Below are 19,761 nucleotides of genomic sequence, written 5' to 3' on the forward strand. Positions count from 1 at the left end.
AGTCCTGGTTTTGTACAAATATTTAAATGAAACAAATTAATACGGGAATCGAAGAAGCAAAATCGTACACGACCCTTACCATCTGATTTGTTCAGGGCAAAAGTGCCAAAGCTGTCCCTTCAAAACAACATGGTGAATTGAGAAATCAAAGACAACGCAGATGCTTTGTGTCACATGATACAAACTTGCTACGTTACACACAGGTCTGCACAATGTTCCCAGTGGCAGCTACAGGGAGACGAAGTGGAACACTACCATCTTCTATTTCTCACAACAGGGTGCACTTATCCTACACCCCTCCATCCGAAAACCTTCCATTTGTTCTAATTTCGGCATACAGGCATTCATAATGCAGCCCAGCAACAGCCATTAAAACAATAGTATTGGTATGCTTGTTATTATAATAATAAAAACCCAGCATGAGCAGGTGGCTGCATAATGATGTGTTTGCCATCAATAGCCCCAATACAGTTTGGGAAGTTCCATCGCTCCTCATACTGAGTCGCAATGTTTAGCCATTCTTGGTGTGATGAGGGAAAGTTGAGAAATTGCTGATCTTGAGATTCCAAATTTTAAACTCAAAGACCTATTTATACATCTCGCCAGTGGTAGGAAATTATTGTCAAAATTTCCCCTTGAAGTAAAAAATGCCAACATACCCCCCCCCCCTCCCTTCAGAAAACTATTGTTCTTCTTCCCCATAAAAAAAAAACATTTTTTGGTAATTTTTTAACTTTCCCCCTTCAGAAAGATTCAAAGGTGCTGAGATATTAGAAAGAAAAAGCCTTTATTTATATACTGTATGAGGGTTACTCCATCAGCTTTACAATAAAAACTGTTATCAATAGAGGCCCTAGTAAATTACAAAAAAAATTGTCTTGACATGAAAGGAACCCCCAAAAAATTCCAACTTCAGACCTTTCCCGGAGGAGTGGATAGCAAAGAGGCAGGTACTTGATGTCTTTGGTGGTTAAAGATTTTCCTTTTGTAAATTGTACAGCCTTGTTCCCAATTTTTTTTTTTGCAATGATGTACATCACTCCATTTGTTAACATCGTGATCAACTTGCTGACGTACCATCGCCATAGTTGTACGTGATAATTTAATTAATAAAACTAATTAATTAAAATGATAATAATTATAAAAAATAATACTGGTTATAATAATCATTATGATACTAACAACAACGACAACAACAGAAACAATGATGATGATAATAGTAATATTAATATCAATAAGTTTAGGGGATGACTGACATACCACAACCTTTTTTATATTTCTAGTAGAATTTCAAGCATACTACATGTGCCCGCACTTGTTTATCAACATTAACACAACATAGATTCACAGACCTGTACATCTATAGCCAACACATAAATAGAGTGTGTCAATCCTCATTTAAAACCCAGAAAATGGATATGGTAAATAAAATTAGCCCATGTACTGAAATTTGAACCATATAGGCATTATCAACAATAAAGTGTAAAAAAGCAGTCAATACCTATTAATGTTGAAAACTATTGTCTTTTATTGTGTTCAACATTTCCTCTGAAAGATCTCCCTACATTTCTTTTGAGCTTCCCCCCATTTAAGTTTGCAGTCAAGATCTTTGACCTTTTCCTGGTTCCCCTGATTTTGTGAGCAGATTCTACAGGACATGACCCTTGTCTCTACACCAATTACCTTCCCAGTTTTTTCCCAATGAGACTACAATGACCTGTAAAAAAACACTTGGATTCACAGTGTGGTTATGAAAAAGGTGATGTTTATAATTGATATAATATCAATAAGCGAAGTGTAGGCCGGTGGAATGTCACTGAGCATACCTGACAGACTGTTCTATGATTTGCCATTTATCTGTCGCTGCCAAGCCACCTTAATCAATGATTTTGTGTAGGTCCAACTAATCCACCTTCATGGTCAAAACAGGTGCCACAGCAATGTGATCAGACTAATGCTGTTGACAATCAGAACATGGGTATGAGTGGACAGTTACTGCGTGATGCCATGCCTGAAGAACAACACAACCAAAAAGATCAACATTGACAATTTCAGAATTGTGCTATGCCTCAAGAGCCATAAAACCAACAAGAACAATAATTTGAACAAAAGAAATGAAGAAATGTGAAGCTGCCAATACAATTAAAGTTATCTAAGTTTTCTTTGTTCATTATAATATTATAATTCAAAACCACATTGGTTTTTGAATTTTTAGTTATTGCAATATTAATGTTACGATTTTTATATCTACCTTTATCAATGATTTTATGTAGACCCAGCTAATCCTTCTTCATGATCAAATCAGGTGCCACAGCAATGTGATCAGACTAATGCTGTTGATAATCCGAACATGGGCATGGGTGGACAGTTACCGCACGGTGCCATACCTCAAGAACGACACAACCAAAAAGATCAACGTGCACAATTTCAACATGGTGCCATGCTTCAAGAGCCATAAAACCAACAAGAACAACATGGACAATTTCAAAATGGTACTTAACAGTACTTTATTGTATCCTACTACTGTGTGACTTCAGGATGTAAAGATAATGTATTAATGTTTTTTTGATAGAGAGACTACACACAAGAAATATATGTGTAAACAGTGTTGCAAATGTGTAATCTGAGGAGGACATTTGTGAACTCATTAAAGGGGTGGAAAAACAACTCTCCGATAACAACTTCTACCAACAGCAAGAGCAGTATTAAACTGTTAAAAGAATTATCAAAGATGACAAAATAGCTTGAAAGCAAAATGTTAAGAGTCTGACAAGGTTGATGTAAGCAGCATACAAAAGGCACCAAAAGACCTTCATCGTGAAAAACAAGAAACAGATTTGTGCGTTTGATGTATTAGAAAGTACCTTACAATAGAGTCCTTCCTTAGAAGGTGGAGTGGAGTTACTAAGCTATGTTGACCACAGTGCAGCTGGTGACTGATGTATCTACAGAGGAAGACAAAAAACAGACAATATTTATCTTAATTAACATTTTACACAATAACAATTACTTACAAAATATGCTATACAGTGAGATATGCAACTAACAGTTAAAAGTTACTTCAGCTCATTAGTATTGAAAGGAGTCTGAAAGTGATCTGCCTACGTTATATACTTTACCTCTTCCACCTTCCGGCTTCATGTTGCATATAACAAGTGTTGTATTCTTACGGCAGAGTTTTCTTCGTGAGGCAATTTGGCGCTTGTCTTAAAACCATTCCAGGAATTGTTTGCGGCTGATTTCCCCATCTGTGTGTCTTTGATCCATTTTTTTGCATTCTGCACAACAGCTGCTGAGATGAACTATGTCAACCACTTTACCAGTATGGACTGAAATGGCAGTAACAACACCATCACAAGCCGACCAACCACAGCTACTCCACAAACAATCTAAGATCATGCCAACCTTGACGACTTTTTCTTCTAGTTCTTCATCAGAATCTTGTTTGGGAAATTCTCTGGCAGCTAACTTTGCTTCCCATGTAGACTTTTCCAGCTCTGACTCCATGATTTCTTTTGCTTCTTGTTCCACTGAGACTGTGTGCTCTGTCCATGTCCTTGGGGACAAAGGTTTTTTGATGTTGAGAACACTAAAAATTTGCTAGGGGCTGTTGCCTTTTCGCTATTGAATGCAACCCGACGACAGAAGCCCTATTTATTTCAAACAGACGGTCATTCTTTTTCAAAGAGTTGAATTGCATCACACACTCTGTGCTGCAGCAACGAGTTGCTCACGCTGTACCTAGACTTTTTCGGTATTTGCCGCTGTTGGAAAACATATCCCGCCAGAACTTGGTGTTGTGGATGTTGAATACTATATTGTCTTCCTCTCTTGCTTCCCCCTGACAGCGTGGTACTCTACCAGTTTGGCAAGCGTGGGAGACATGAAAATCTTCTTAATTCGAGAAATGAGGGGTACCACTGAATAAGATGTCGACTTTACCCGTTCCTCCCCACATTTTGGGCAATGTGTACTTTTGCTGTATTCACCAGTATACGAAATACACTCATTGGAGCATATCTCGTATGATTTTGACTCTGTCAGGTAAGGCTTAACCATTTTCTTAGCTTGCTTAAAACTTGTTAAGAATCGTACTTCGGCTGCCATTGCCAAAGACATAAGCTTGTGTATTAGCTGCGGCAGCTCACTAACGGCTGCCTTTGAGACACCTGGGTATTTTGAGAACCAGTTAAGCAATGTTACATTTTCTGCAAACCGCAGCTTTGTTGATACCATCTTCGACAAAGGGTCATGTCAACAATTTGCAACTGGTTTGACCTCACGAACACGAAGGAATCATTGAGCGACAAATCTTCACTGTTTTCACATTGACCTTCATCAATGTCATTGCAGCACTTCTTTAGATTTTTTCGTGAACTTAAGCACATTCCGAAAATTTGCTGGTTTCATCTGCGAAAAATTCTCACCATTGATTTTCGTAAGCGTAATAAGAGCCCTTGTGTGAGCAATGTTAACACATCTGTAAATTAGAAGGTGGAGTGGAGTTACTAAGCTATATTGACCACAGAGCAGCTGGTGACTGTGATGCATTTACAGAGGAAGACAAAAAAACAGGCAACATTTATCTTAATTAACATTTTACACAATAACAGTCACTTACAACATATGACCATACATTGAAATATGCTACTTACAATTAAACGTTACTTACAAATAATGTTACTTACAATTAACCATAACTAGTTGAGATAATCACTCTACAATATACAATTATAACTTATCACACTAATTTAACATTACGGAAACGCGCCCATTGAAAAGCGTCGCACGGGAAAATGCAAATAAGCTTAAAATTAAGCACAGAGCATGCGTAACGTACTGTCAATCAAGTAATCCCCTGTGTAGGTTGATTTCTTAACCATTGTTTTTGCTAAGAGGGCGGAAATAAAAGACGGTAATTTGTGGTTAGTCCCGGGAGGCAAACGTAATTGTCAGTCGCCACTACTAGACAATTTAGCGATTAGAAATTTGTTGTTTACACGTTTGCTCGGTGGAATTTTCATTCTGTCGATTGCCCTTTCTCTAAACAGTTGTTATCTTTCTTGTGAAAATGATCTCTAATCGGTTTAAATAAGGTTTCCCGATAAAATGAAAGTAGATGACACATGCAGCAAAACAAAGCAGCAAATTGTTTACACTGCGTGCTGAAGCCTCGAGAGCCACAAAATATTCGGTTGCCCTCTTTCCAAAGTGTTTTGCTTTAAACTTAACAATAATTCTCGTCGAAATTTTCGCTACAACAAAGATATTTTCATGGCTCTTGGCGACCAAACCTCAAACAAAACTTGGAATGTGCGTTCACGATATTCACGCGTAATCGGCCACTAAAATATAAACAACTTTATACAAAACTCGGTTTAAAATTTGACCTGCGTATCACGTGGCAAATTTCATTCGGTTTAGAACCGCTTTCTCTTGTTAACATAAAAAACTGCCTTTTTCACAGAAATCCGAGCTTTAAACAACAAGATTGACTTGGAAAGTTGCTGATAACAGACTGGATTTCCAAAATTTGCACGATGTGTACGGCGCTTCGAATTTTGGTCGTGAAATATTACGAGGTTTTGCATAAACTGTTCGATAAAAAGAGCTTGCCGACACTTCCAAACAATCGGCATTGTCCTCTAAAGGACTCAGGGGCATTTCGTTCAACTCCCTTTTGGGAATTTGTCACTTCAGGATCTAAAGAAACCGAAACTGTCGGCAGCTTTTGCAGTCTCGTTTCCAAGGCTTGGTGCCCGCAAGACGTCATGGGTACCCCACTTTTCCCGGGCGACACGTTTCAATGGGCGCCTATCCGTAATGACTAGCAGTACTGAAATTGCGTACTTATTGGCAATTCATTTGAAATTTACAGATGTGTTAACATTGCTCACAATAATTATAACCGTACTATCCATACTAACAAAACTGAGGTACGAAAAAGATACAAAAGAGGGGAGAATACCTTAAATAACCTTGTGCTACCAACAATGTAAAATATACAGATGTCATACTATTCAAATATTTCAAATAATAATACCATACCTACGCTTTTAACAGAAAAATGGAAATACTACCCAAATTAATTGGGAATTAATACCCACCTTTTTAAAAATAATCTTTCTTTTGATCTTGCTTTCCGTTTCATATTTAATGGCAACCCGTACGAAACATAAGCCGTTTATGCAGCGCTGTTTTAGCCACTCACGTGGGCTGCAACGAGCACTGCATGTAGGTTGCGCGAACGCTGTTTTCGTAGTGCTGCAGCAATTTCGAAAAATGACTGTGTGAGTGCTGCAGGAGCGACGGTGAGCGCTGCTTGAGAGCTGCTGATCATAACCCACACGAGGCCATGGGGTCGATAAAGCAGCCATAAAGCAGCGCTTTGCAGCATTACTTTAGGCTGCAAATACGACCGAAGTTTCCCTGGTACACCCAGTGAGATACAAAATACATCACACTAATATAACCATGCAAAATTTGCTAGCGCTAGAAAGACTACAAAGTTTTCTAACTAAAAGAAACGTACACAACAATTTATCTTAGTAAATCAACACTTTATTTTCATTATCTTGAAGTCCAGCAATCATACAGTCTATGATCTAGAGTCATCGCAAACGAAATTATGAGCTGAAAACCTACCGCGATTGACATTCAAATTTTTATATGCTCATGAATTTTAATTATGAAATCAGACATACAAGGTTTTGTATAAACTAAAACGAAACTACGGCGAAACTTAGATCTTTAACTTGCTTATTATTTTTTTTTGTTCTTTTCTTGCGGAAATTGCCTTTCATATTAACCCAACGGTCTTGAAAGAAATGAAATGTTGAACAATAGGAAGGCCATTGATAGTTCCTTCTCCATTAGAATGCCGCATTATAATGGGTTACAGTTCAAATGCATTTTTTTTAAACACCAAAATCCCGCCAATTTAACCCTTTCAGTGCTGAATTTCTCCAAAAACTGGTTTTTTTTTACAGTTAAACTGAATTTTTGATGCTACGATCCTGGATTTCCCTTAACTTTACTTAAAAAGCACTTTTCCACAATGCAGCAAGATTTTGAGGAAGATTCCATTAAAAAATGTACAAAAATGTACTTTGGTGCATGCGCATAAGCCAAAATTTGGACTTGTTTTTTTTTTTTTTTTTTTTTTTTTTGGCGAAATCGTTTCCATTTTTTTTCTTGCTCCTTTTCCTTTCGTTTCTCTTGGCTTTGTTATTTCCACTTCTTTCTACTGTATTCGTCCTTCCTTTAGACCAAAAAAGTTTTGATAAAAACATTGGTAAACCCTGTCAAGAGGACCTCGATCTTTTACAGGTGTTTTGGCCTTTTTAAGCACCGATTTTGCACTAAAAAGTGATTGACTTTTTCTCGATTAGCTCTGTTAGGATGCGACCGATACGCAAAGTGAATAGTTCTTTGAAAAGGTCAAACCTAGCTCTATCAGATGCTTATCACCAAAATCTGCTGACTTTTAAATTAATGACGTCACAAGTGGTTCATTGACTGCTCCTCCAAATGTCGACAAAAGTCGACTTTAGTACTGAAAGAGTTAATGTACTATCTGGTTAGTTGTGGAAGAAAAAAATCTTATGGCGGCTTTTAAGGTGAGGTTCCTTAATTAATATAAAATCAATCTGTCTTGCTCTCTTGACTCCTTTGAAATGTGTTCCCTAATGCTTTGACGTTAGTTTGCATTTCTGATTATTTCTGTTGGGCAGCCAGTACCAAAGCTAATTTGCTTCGTTGATCTAGCTATCAAAATATGTGACATGAGGCAATTAAGATACTTACAGAGGCATCAAAAAAACAACAAGCTTGGAGATCAATTTCATCGTCACCAACCACACGTGAGCTGAGAACCCTGGTAACTTCCTCAACTACTATGCCTGATCTTACTTTGTTAAGCATGTTTACAAAGGCAGCGTCTTCTTGTCGTTTAACCTCCTTCAACATCAAAATGTCAAAATTCTCCCACAACACCTAAATAGGTTCACTGTGCTCGATAATTCAGACAACAAAATTACCTGGTAGATGAATTGGTGTATTTTGGTAAGCTTTACCACCATCAGACTAAGAGAGCTTCTATATCTGTCTGCTCTAAGCCTCAGGTGAGAAGTTGTAAAGCTCAGCAGCAATGCCATACAAGGCTTTGAAGTATTTTACTCATGAGGGGGCTTACGAAAAGTCTTTGGAAGGTCATGCTCGAAAAATATACAAAAAGAGATTAAGATATTCTAAAAAAGATTATTTTGTTGTTTGCTAACTGACTTGAAGAATTTATGTTTTGCTTGAATTTTTTTTTTTGCAAGGTGGTAGTTTATTTGCGGAGGTGTAGAAACCACTAGGAGCTTTTCATGTCTCCAGGAAATCCTGTCCACTTAGGCAGTTCAGCTGGCATTTAAAGAACCTTTATGTTAATCTAATAAGATCCTATTAGGAGTTGGAACAAACGGCTAAATGGGAGAAAAAATGTGTAGGACCGAATACCAGGAAGCAAATGGGATAAACGAGCCATGCAGTAAAAGAAAATAACCTAAGGGCGGGAAGGTCGCCTAAATACAGTAAAATGTACTACAAATTATAACTGGGGAAGTAAAAGGAAATTGCAGAACCAAACACTGCAAAAAGGACCATTTAACTGCAATAAGTGAGGGGGCCTATTGTAAAGCCAGGAAAATAAAAGATTTAAATAAACAAGCAGGACCTCCTGGAAACCCTCAAAAAATAAAAACCCCAATTAAACAGGCAAGACCTAAAGTTGACCCGCGAGAAATTAAAAAAACTCCAATAAACAAGGGGGGCCTTCCGCTAATCCCCGAAAACAAAAACCCAATAAGCAAGCGGGACCTTCTGTTAACCCGCAAAAACAAAAAAACTCCAATAAACAAGCGGGACCTTCTGTTAACCCGTGAAAACAAAAAACCCCAATAAACAAGCGGGACCTTCTGTTAACCCGCGAAAACAAAAAACTCCAATAAACAAGCGGGATCTTCTGTTAACCCGCGAAAACAAGAACTCTAATCACAAGCGGGACCTCCTGTTAACCCGCGAAAAATTAAAACTCCAATAAACAAGCGGGACCAATGTTAACCCGTGGAAATTAAAAACTTTAATAAGCAAAAGGGACCAAGCATTAACCCGAAAAACTCGAGAAAACAAGAAAAAAATATAAAACAAAACGCGCGCAAAATGGCAATGAAACAAGAAATATGAACTAAATTGTATAAAAAAAACGGGGAAAGAAATACAAAAGGCGAGCGGCCACCGGCAATGTGTGGAAGACACGTGAAAAAACGTGGCAATGCCGAAATGAATACAACCAGCAAGACGAGCAAACAACAAGATAGAAAACAAATGTGAATAAAATAAAATGAAATACGAAGCTAGCAAATAAGAAGGCCAGTAAAAGTAGAAATGCGTACGAGCTAAAATAAAATAAAAGAGCGCGAGCTAAGACTATAAGGGAAAAGACCAAAACCGGGGAAACAGTAAGACAGGAAAATAAAGAAATACCTCAAGTTGTTCGGTTGGAGGATTTGGATTCTCTTATTGTAATGGAGCAGGTTCTGCTGCCGCTGGTGGCTCAACTTGCGGGACAACTGCTTGAGCAGCATTAATGACGCCTTGGTCCGCTCTCGGTCTCTGAACTGCGGGTTGTTCCTCGTCAGCCATTTTGCAAAGAATATTAATGGCAAAACTAAACGTGCACAGGATGCGGGTGTGCGAGAAAAGAGAGCGAGTTGATATGGGATTCTCCTTATATACGCTAATTATCTTATACACTTGCACCAAAGAAAGGAACTTTCTACTTAGTTCTAGTGTAGACCACTTAAGTTTATCAAGTCTTTGTTCATATGATAAGTCTGATCAGCATATTAGTTTTGTTTCTCTTCGTTGTATTGCTTTAATTGATTTGACATGACTGACCAGGATTCCACACAGGACAGCAGTATTCCAGTAAAGGTCTAACTAGGGTTTTTAAAGTCACTTCAACTGCCACTCACTCTAAATGCTATTGGAGTCAATCCCATTGCACGCCTAGCTTGGGCACAGATGGAGTTGATGTGGAATCCCATGATAATGTTTCATGAGATAGAGACTCCAGGGTGCTTGTGATAATTAGACAACTTCTAACTTCTTACCCTCCAAGCTGTAGTCTTGATTAAAAGGATTTTTCTGTCTTGCAACATGAAGTACATGACATTTCTCTTCATTTAATGTTTTAGCAATACGAACATATACATGTATACTAATATTACTTATCTTAGTATAATAATTTTTAATAGCTTAATTTTCTCAATTTTATATATTTTTTTCTTGTCATTAGTAAATTTATTTGTAAATTTTAGATGGGAATTCAGTTGCCCCCTGCTGTTATCCTCCCACAAGTTTTTTTCTTACCGGTATATATTTTATCTTTTTAGTTGTTAATGTTTATTGTTTGGAAAATCTTAATATTTTAAATAAAAACCCTCTTTTGTGCAGTGCCTTTGCCTCATTCCATGTAAGGTGTTTTCCCTCCATAATAGTGAGTATATTCAGGCTGCTTCTTGTCACACCCATGTGGGAGGCGCGGTGGCCTAATGGTTAGCGAGCTCGACTCCGAGTCGAACGGCCCGGGTTCAAGGCCTGGCCAGGGCGCTGCGTTGTGTTCTTGGGCAAGACACTTTGCTTTCACAGTGCCTCTCTCCACCCAGGTGTAAAAATGGGTACCCGCGATTTACTGCTGGGAGGTAACCCTGCGATGGACTAGCATCCCATCCAGGGGGGAGTAGCAATACTCCTAGTCGCTTCATGCTACGGAAACCGGGATAAGCTCCGGCTGTATGGGCCTCATGGCTCGGAGACAGACTTTACCTTTTTTTACTTCTTGTCACACCCAGGAGTGATGCAGATTTGCTGAAACTTACAATGTGGCCAATGGCACCCTGTTGGTGAATTGTAAAGCTTGAAAATAGGTTGTTATGTGTGAAGATGTATTGGCTCTCTCTCCAGCTAGCGAGGTGTTGTCTGACAAGGAGTTTCCTTGGCGTTTCTTCAGGAATCTCATATGCAAACTTTGGAGGTCACTGGCCCAGCAAAACTCATGGCAATGTTGGAATTATTTTGCAGTACTCGTTGTCGTAGAGAATAACAGACTGCCAGGTGTGCTCCTTGATTAGCTCAGACACCTTAACATAATTATCTTACAATTGGCCTTTTTAATTGCATAATCTGCCCTGAAAATTTTTGCATCGCACCCTATCAGAAGCCCTGTCTCAGACGCTGCGTGTGTATTTTATGTCCTTCATGTATATTTCTGGCAGGTTTGTAAAGAGAGAATGTTATACGCATATTTAACTTAATTCTCTTTTTGGATAATTAAGTGTATCATTATGTGTACCTGATAGTTCAGGATAAATATCTTCATTATTGCCGACATCACTTTCATCAGTTTTTTCCTCGTGACCCACATTGTAATCGTCCTCGTTACTGGATTCCTGAACAGTGTCACTACTGCTGCTTTCTTGCCCACTGCTGTTTTCAATCTCATTTGAGCTATCAGTATCTAAAAAATGCCTGTGGGTACCACCCCCCAACTAAGACTTTGTATTGATAGGTGCATATTAATTGTCGTTGCATTTCATGTAAGAGACTTAAGCGGCATTGATTGATTGCTCATTGAAAATGCCAAGAATAAATGTTGGCCTTAAAGCCTGGGCAGTCATCACGAGAGATACTCTAGAATTATTAGGTGTACCCACTGATCAACAAAATAACCTTTGAGCAACAAACTTGGGCCTACGTTTTCAAGTTTTAGACCATTTCTTTCCCACCTGTCCGTAGCCACATCAGTTTTAAACAACTTTTGTGACCAGCTGTACAGCACGTTTTAGCATAGCCAGGCAAAATAATTAGTGGATTTCCTATTAATACCAAGGCCCTCACTGGTTTTTCAAGTAACTTTTGTAAATGGGTATTTTTAGAAACAAATCTATTTTTCCAGAAAGAACAACACTTACTTACATTTTAAAGAACAATACAGTATACATTATTTTATTCCTTGATCACTGTCCATTAACAGAAATAAGCTAACGCACTTCAGTCCCCCCCCTTAAGAAAATAAGTTTAATGAATAAAAATAAAATAAACATGAATGGAAATATCGTATAATACCTGTTACCTGAAGGTACGTGTTGTACACCTCTGTTACTGTTGTCCTTTCCTTGTGAGGTAGCCCCTGAGATTAGAAATTGATTCTCTACATATTTTGAGTATCCAAAGTAAAAAAGGTCTTTTGTAGCTCGGTATTTTTGGAAGCAAATTTGTTTTTTTCCAAAGGTCAATACATACCTTACATTTTAAAGAACAATACACTATATATTATTTTATTCCCTGATCACATTGCAGACTAGAAGGATCGCGGCCTCTGGGTACGAAAATGCTGAGAAATAAGCTAACGCACTACAGTCCCCCCTCCCCTTAAGAAAAACGTTTAATGTCATGAAAATAAAATAAACAGGAATGAAAATATAGTATAGTAACTGTTACCTGAAGGTATGTGTTGTACACCTTTGTTACTGTTGTCTTTTCCTTGCGAGAACAACTTGTGCTGCTCTTGTGAGATGCCATGCATCTCACAAGAGCAAAAAACACCACAACAACTCGAAGCCATTTTTTACTACATGTCGAACTTGAAAGGAACACGACTGAAATGGGTACATCAGCTGACCGGTTTGATGATATTCAGCAATTTAAAATTCATAATATTAAGGAAATTAACAAAGTACAAAACAAAAACAAGGTTTTTCTCTAATCTAATCAATAAAGCATAAAACGTAGAAACAATTTGCTATCAAGTTTAATTTTTATTCATAAAACTAATTGCTTCATCAATACGAATGTAACTTTATGTAAATAACATCTTAAATTGAGCTTAATCTTATTCAATTTAGACGAGATTATATTAAAAAACTCCATTACCCATAATTTATTAAAAATAAACATAACCTGGCGTTAAAAGTAACGTTTTCGGCCATACCAAGTAAATTAATTATTTTTTTTGATCAAGGTTAATGTTTAGGTTAGCGACCTTATAGTGACGTCACAGGTCAAATGTGAGGTGGCTCCACATCTAAAAATAAACGTTATGGTATGTTCATCAATTGTGGAAAGTTTCATGCTTTTAGGAAAAAGTACACCATTCGACCCATTTCTTGCACCAGGCGGCTGTACTAATAATTTTCTTAGGATAGTACAAGCCAGGCCAGTCTGCAAGGAAAGGAACAAGATAAAAAGATATCTCTCTAGGTAGGTTTGTACATCTGGGTATTTTATAAACACATGATCTAAAGAGTCTTTAAAATAATAATAATAATAATAATAATAATAATAATAATAATAATAATTAATAATAATAATAATAATAATCAACTTTATTTTTCGAGGGTGACACTTAACAGTAAATTTTGATGAACTGGTGGCCCTCTAAACAAATTCAAAATAAATGTATATCTACATATAAATAGTGAAGTAATAAAAGCTAATCTACGTATGATTTTAAATATAATTTATCTAAGAATTAATACAATATACCTGGTACTTTTAAAAAAGACTTCAAAACCATTCATTTTTAGGGTAAGAGCGTTTTATACTAGTACTCCCCTTAGTATCTAACCACTATCCCCTAGTCCCCCTTACGTTGGTAAATAATGTAAACTACCTCTCAATAACTCAGTAGGAGGCACTCTATCTTAATTTTCGATCGCGGGTATTTTTCCTTATTACACTCAGTGTCACCACGTAACACATATATACACATATAATATAGATGGTTAATACATGAAAGGTATTAATGCTTGAATCAAGGAATTTAAACTTTTGAGGCGAACAAAAGGCCAGACCAATTGCAGCGCGTGTTGTATCTCCTTTTTGATAACTTGCATGCACTTGCGAGTAATCTTCCTTGACCGTTTGGCCACCCAATGCAAGTCTGTACGCAAGTTCAACTTGCGACTACTTGCGATCACTTGCGTTTTGCCTAAAAAAAGAAACAAAACAAATGTATTCTAACACTTCAGAATAAGCATCCAAAATGCATACAATGTTATGACAGCAACGGCAATGCCGGAATACTATTAAGAAATCGATTTGAAAGATTGTTACAAAATACAGTGCACGTTAGAAACTTAATGTTTCCTTAATCACCCAATAAGCTGGCAGCAACAACTTCGATCTTGTTTCCATTTGTGGGCAGTCTGTTATCTGTAAAAAATGAAAGAAGTCATGGTTCAAAAAGAATAATAAAGTTTACAACAATATTGCAGATTGTCGAGGTTAAAAATTAGGGTGCAAGCTCAAGGTTTCTATCGGCCGATACTTAATGATTTTTTTAGACACGAATACTATATAAGCCCGATTCTGTCGTGTAAATGTATTTATGTCATGCAATAGAAAATACAGCCAATCAGAGTACAGAAAAGCCGTTGTGTATTTCGACGGTATTCAAATGAACCTTCCCATCGTGCGTTGCAATCTTTTTTCCAGACAAGATATATTCAGCATATTCTCTATGGCATGGTATAAGATAGTTAACACAACACTTTCTCGTGGTATACCGTGATCCCACTTGCAATTTCTTAGTAAAGGCTTGTGTGGTATACTGCCAAAAAAAGTGGAATATTCCACAGTATACCACTCGAAAGCGTTGCATAACAAGTATATATGTATGGGCAGCGTATGATTGTTCTAGTAATTACCATCAATATACGTCCTTCTTTTCGCCAAATTACCGGTACTCGATAGTTCAATAGGTTATCCTCTATATTATCAAATTTGAAAGTAATATACCATTTCTTTGTCTTTTTCTTCTTCGGCTCTTGTGTACCTGTCGGTCGTCGCCTCCTTTTCCTACCAATGGTCACCTTGAATGCAATAATGATCATATTTTAACTAATAATAATAATAATAATACTAATAATCAATAATAATAAAATGTAATGGTAAAAATTAGGATAATGACGATGAGTGTGATGATGAAAATAATTTAAGAATGGATATCATTTCAAAAAGGAAACTTCATTTGATGATGATGGGGTAAATTTACCTTTTTTCAATAACACAGCTCTAGAACTTACTATTTTCCTGTTTTCCACTAATACTTCTAGGCTCAAACCATTTACAACTGTGTTACAAGATTTTATCAAAATTTTAATCCCGTAAATACCTCGCATTCCCTCTCCTCTTTTTCAAATAAAGACAGTAGCTTGTCAGGCACCACTGTCCCAGGTTCTTCTTCTGTCCTCTTTCTTTGGAGTGGCTTTAGGGCTGACAGGAGCCACCTTGGCTCTTGGGAATTGTCAAGGCCTGTCGCTTAGACACGAGTCGTAAATAAAGAGTGTAGGCAGAGATGACAAGAATAATACTGTAATGCTTCAAGCCGTAGAAATTACATCGAATAAAGAACAACAACTGTAGTTATGGCAGCCTAAACTTCACACGAGCGAAAAACTAACCATGTGCTCTACATACGGTGCACAACTACATATTAACAGCTTGAAAACAATTCTTATGAGTAAAGTCTTCATAATAGTTCTTATGAGTAAAGTCTACTCGACAAGGCCATCGTTTTGTAAGAAAGTGTTGCACCACTCCGTGGTGTCGTCACCAAAGTGGAGGGAGTATTTTGGAAGATCCTGCTTCAGCCAAGGAAGGTGTAGATTTGGGACATCAGGTGCCACTAGAGCAGGATCCCCCGTTGGCGTGTCCTTCAAAATTTGAAGTCCCTGTGGTGGTGACCACTCCTTTGTGGTCGACCACTTCCTGAAGAACAGGAGTGCTTTGCCATCTGGACCCTTACGAGCTTAAACTGGTGAGGTTGGCTGTAACCAGAGAGATTTGGCATGATGCTACCCTTTAGCCATCTTTTCACGTCATAAACAAACGTGATAAGGATCACTATGATGGCTGGAGTGTAGCTCATGCCAATCTCCCTGATGTTGTTTTTTATCAGCCTCCTAAAACAATAATAATAATAAGAATAATTACATTTTCTCCATTTCGATTGAAGAAATACACAATAGTGAAACATAAGAATCTAATTCAGTTCGGTGTTCTAGCTGAAAACTTACACACAAAATCGCATTATCCCCAGTTAAACTAATAAAAAAAGAACTTAAATCTCAGTTATAATAAAACCTTGATTATGACTCAAATGAAGATGGCACGTTTTAAAGTACAAATTTTTACTTGTATAATTCATTAACTTCTAGCAGTTTTTGGAATCGAAAATTTCATTCTTGTCAACAGTCATCTCTCAGTAAAAGTACAATCATGTTGTAATGCTGCCGTTCCCTAATGTGTTTGACAAATTTTAGAAGTAACAATGTTCAAAATACAGGGAAAGCTTTACGCGATAAATGATTCGTATGCTTACACTTGTTGATTTATAAGTGAACCTGTCTTCAATGGCAAAAGCCTATAATATTTACCTAAAACTTTTCATCAGCTCAGCCGAGTGTTCCAATAGTGGCGAGGCGCAGTATTCATTTGCTTCATGAGTGGCTCTGGCCCAGTGCCAAGTGGAGGCCCAACCATTCACTTTGGTGTCTTTAAATACATCCCATGCACTCTCGCTGTGAGAACGTTTGTGTGCCTCATGACGGTTGCGTTTACACACGTCTTGAAAGGAGCAGATGCTTGGGTCATTCAGCCAGGGTGCAGGTGGTCTTGTTAGTCTGGTGCGTTTTTAGGGCACGACAAGACTATTAAAAACGCTTACTTGCCTCTTAAGGTGTCATTAGCCTGACTTGGTGCAAGTGGGATAATACATACTGCTCTCTGTTTCACAAAATGTTCCATTATGTTGAAACATTTTGAAATAAACATGACTACTTACATGTTCAAATGTTTAACTGACTCATGATTCAGGACAGCAGAATTCTTCACTATTGCTTTAGATATGCTGAGTTGTACCTGTTGGGGCTTTTCATTTTTCTTTGGCCACTCAGTTGTTTGCGGAATTATCCCTGGTCTATGGTCTCTACTCTTTTAAAGCTGTTTGCAGCTGTTTTCCTTACCACAAACATGGAAAGAGCATTTTTTGTTTTAGGAAATTGTTGTCACACCCTACGCTCAGAGTTCTCTATTTAAATGAAAAGCTAAGCAAAATTTTCTTAAACTAGGAAGTAAAACTTTCATGATGAATGATTGTGAAACTAATATCCATGTCTTCCAGAAAGCTCATGTTCATGCTATCAGTGGCCTACACATAGCACTGCTAACCCCATCGAAGAAAAGGATGACTGCAGGTTGGACAATCTAATAATAATAATAGACTTAATTACTGTTTTAGGCAAAAAGGAATTACAACAGTATTACAAAAAAAGTTAAAAATGGTAAAACGTTTATACATAAATATGGAAATATGATAAAATATGATAGAAAATATGCTGTTTTAAAAGTGTGGCAAGAAAGCACTCCATATAGACCTTGTGTAAGCAAAGCATAGATTAAAAAGGAAGTGAACAAAACAGGAAATAGCACAGCTTACCATAACAAGCCAAAAAAAAACGGAAATACTTTCAATGCTCTTGAAAAATATCAACATGTTGGGAGCTTTTGGGGAGATTAGCTCCTCAGCTCTGTCCGATATCTGATGGAACTTGTTCTTGAGCTCAGTGTTAAACTTGAATTGTTCCATTTTACTCTTATTTTTTAACTTGGGCCCTTTCTTTGATTATGATTTGAAGAGTCTAGCTTTTTTGTGATAACTCTGAAAGGTGAAAGTGTGAACAAATCCCAAGGGTCTTAGATCAGTTTAGACCATAAAAATGGTCCAACATACATCTGATTGAGTGTTTGCTGAATTGTGTTGTATTAAAGCATGGTATTAAAATACTATTTGAAATGCGCATCAAGTTATGGAAGAAATATTTGCATCACCTCAGACAACAGAACAGAAACAGAAGAAAACCTTGCAGAATCGTTGGTAATTGTGAAGAACAGGTCCCCGTTACCGCCTGTGGCCATCTGTTGGTCGTCTGCTGACCGACACATTGGTCGTTTGTCGTCCGTCTGTTGGCTGTTTGTCAGTCGTCTGTCCGCTGACAATCTGCCAACAGGTTTTGCCTCGATGCTTGTGAACTTTCGGCCGACAAGTGTTAATGTGTCCATAAGTTTTTGGTAGGGTGCGGGTAAGTTGACGATTATTCAGTAGCACTTAAGATTTATAAGCAATTGCTAGTTTTGCTAGTCCATTGTTTCCCTTCCACTTTTTCTACTTTTCTTAGGTTTATTTTCCTTGCTATCCTCTTCCACTTGTCGTTTTCCTTTCTGACCAAGCTGTTCCACTGCTTCGAGCCTTTGCTCTTTTTGCAGCTGCCCTGTCTCTCTTTGCCTGGGCACAAGCTTTTTCCTTGTCAATTATCTCTTCAAAGGCTCTATCTAATTCAGTCACCTCACAATCAATACCTAAAGCCCCTTCCTCCTGCTTTACCTTTTTGTTGTGTCGTGTTTGCAGCAATATCAGCCTGTCTGCCACAGAATGCACTCTTCTGTATGCTTTAGAGGGAGAAATGTTGATGGCTCTAGTATCGCCTTTGCCAATCAACCAAGAAATTATCGAACACCTGAGGAAGTCTAAGTGGGCAGACGGAGACATAAGCCATGTCATATCTTCTGGCAGGTCCAGTGACAACCAGGTCTGTGCCGAAGAAAACTTCGCTCAATTTTCCAACATTCGCTATTAATGTCACATACCTTGTTCTTTTATTGTATTGCTGGATTGTGCGACGAACATTTCCACGGTCCATTTGGATTAAATCGTTCAGCATAAACACCGAGGTATCAATTTGTTTTTTCTGAAGCAGTTTTATGACACCTAGGAGAATGCTGTAGTTCAGCCAATGCTTTCTAGCTAACAAGGCCATATTGAAATGCACCAATCTGGCATGCAACGCAATGCTCTTTGCAGCTAGATGTGTAGGGTATGCGTGTCAATGATGTGACATTTGTTACATTTTTATTTTTGCTTTAAGTATTTTAAGTGGCCCCTGTAAAATTTTTTAGTGGCACTAAATTACAGCTATTATCACTTTATGGTCGACGTCTTTCTCCTCATTCTTACAAGTTTAGCTCTTGTTTTCTTCAACTCTGTAGTGGATGTGCGGATTTAACCGTGGATGATCCGGATTTAACCAACAGTAAAAGAGAACGACGCCATTACACTCGTGTACATTTAATCATCACATCTCTAGTGTCATGCTGGGTAATATATACATGGGGGGTGGGAGAGTAAGGCTTAAGTAACAAACACTACATTCCTCCCTTCTTCGAATAACTCGTTGTGTTGGAAGGCAACAAAAACAGAATAAAACCTAACCAACTTTATAGGCATGCAAATGTCTCTGAATGTCTTTTCCTGAACTAACAAAGGCTCAACATTTTAAAACTGGCATAAGTACAAATGTAACACAACAACTAATAGTTCCAGTTCAGTTCAAAGTTCCAGTTCACATCTGGATCTAAAAGTTCTACCCTGGGACCAACTGAACGCAGCCTAGAACATAATCTTGAAATTTAGAGGGTACTCTCTTGACTCTTGACGGGCGTAGGGTAGTAGCATCACTTTGTTCCATGACATGTTTGTATTCCACTGGTTTGTCTTCGCTTGTTGTTCCAGAAGGAACAGGTTCACTAACATCTCGGCTTGGTGAAGTTTGTGTTGCTCTCTGAGCCTCCGAAACATCTGATGACTTACTGGTGGCT

General features: G+C 37.8%; 1 long non-coding RNA gene across 1 annotated transcript; it reads right to left on the bottom strand.

The window, feature by feature from the left end:
* Positions 1 to 14,185: 14,185 nt before the first annotated feature.
* On the bottom strand, positions 14,186 to 15,355 carry LOC144650571 (uncharacterized). Its single transcript, XR_013570148.1, has 3 exons — positions 15,221 to 15,355; positions 14,845 to 14,918; positions 14,186 to 14,259 (listed from the first exon to the last, which is right to left on the bottom strand). It is a non-coding gene; the product is annotated as an uncharacterized LOC144650571 (long non-coding RNA).
* Between the last annotated feature and the right edge of the window lie 4,406 nt (positions 15,356 to 19,761).

The sequence above is a fragment of the Oculina patagonica genome, chromosome 4 (genome assembly GCF_052425735.1).
Source record: "Oculina patagonica isolate OP01 chromosome 4, crgOcupat, whole genome shotgun sequence".
NCBI classification, from domain to species: domain Eukaryota; kingdom Metazoa; phylum Cnidaria; class Anthozoa; order Scleractinia; family Oculinidae; genus Oculina; species Oculina patagonica.